The sequence below is a fragment of the Triticum dicoccoides genome, chromosome 2A (assembly GCF_002162155.2).
Source record: "Triticum dicoccoides isolate Atlit2015 ecotype Zavitan chromosome 2A, WEW_v2.0, whole genome shotgun sequence".
NCBI classification, from domain to species: Eukaryota; Viridiplantae; Streptophyta; class Magnoliopsida; order Poales; family Poaceae; genus Triticum; species Triticum dicoccoides.
In genome coordinates this window covers 744,878,971-744,880,186 of record NC_041382.1, presented here as the reverse complement: position 1 = coordinate 744,880,186, position 1,216 = coordinate 744,878,971, and positions in this window count along the sequence as shown.

Here is a 1,216-nt window from a genome sequence, read left to right as displayed (position 1 = left end):
AGAGGGCCCAGAGATACCTCTCCGACAATCGGAGTGACAAATCCTAATCTCGAAATACGCCAACCCAACAAGTACCTTCGGAGACACCTGTAGAGCACCTTTATAATCACCCAGTTACGTTGTGACGTTTGGTAGCACACAAAGTGTTCCTCCGGTAAACGGGAGTTGCATAATCTCATAGTCATAGGAACGTGTATAAGTCATGAAGAAAGCAATAGCAACAAACTAAACGATCAAGTGCTAAGCTAACGAAATGGGTCAAGTCAATCACATCATTCTCCTAATGATGTGATCCCGTTAATCAAATGACAACTCATGTTTATGGTTAGGAAACATAACCATCTTTGATCAACGAGCTAGTCAAGTAGAGGCATACTAGTGACACTATGTTTGTCTATGTATTCACACATGTATTATGTTTCCGGTTAATACAATTCTAGCATGAATAATAAACATTTATCATGATATAAGGAAATAAATAATAACTTTATTATTGCCTCTAGGGCATATTTCCTTCATCTTCTTGGTCGTTGGCGGCTGGGCGGTGGGGGAAGCGGCGGCGGGAACCAGCTTGCTCCCCGGCGCAAAATGGCGGCGGCGGGCGAGTGGGGGCAGGGGCGGCGTTGTTGGGCGGATGTGGAGGCGGCGGCAGCTGGAAGAGTCGCCGGCAAAATGGGCGGCGGCGTCGGTGACGGAGGAGGCGGGGGCGAGGGTTGCTTGTTGGCCGGGAGGAGGGGAGGCCAATGTGCCACAGACGAGCGGGCCCGAGGAAAGGAGTAGGCGAGCGCGCGCGTCCGTCTCGTGTCCGCGCCGACACAAATCAGGCTCAAAAATGGGTTGGGAATGGGTCGCCCACGGACGAAAAACGGACGTGCGTCTGTTTCGGTCGACGCGTTGGGCCGCCTTTTCTGTCCGCGCCGACCCGAACGGACGGCCGCGGACGAAATGGGTCGCCCCATTAAAGTTGCTCTAACCGATGCTATATTCATAGGATATAACGTTGAGGTCCGTGCAATTTTTTTTAGTTATTCTTTTTTCTTGACTTGATTATAAATTTTAGTCGACTGATACGTAGACACATCCTATTGAGAAATACTACTCTCTCTATCGTAATATTTGTCGTTGAAGCCGCTGACAAATATTACGGTACAGAAGGAGTAGTACATAATTTTATATAGGGATAAATACCATTGTTCCCCTAAAGAGGGGAAAGGGG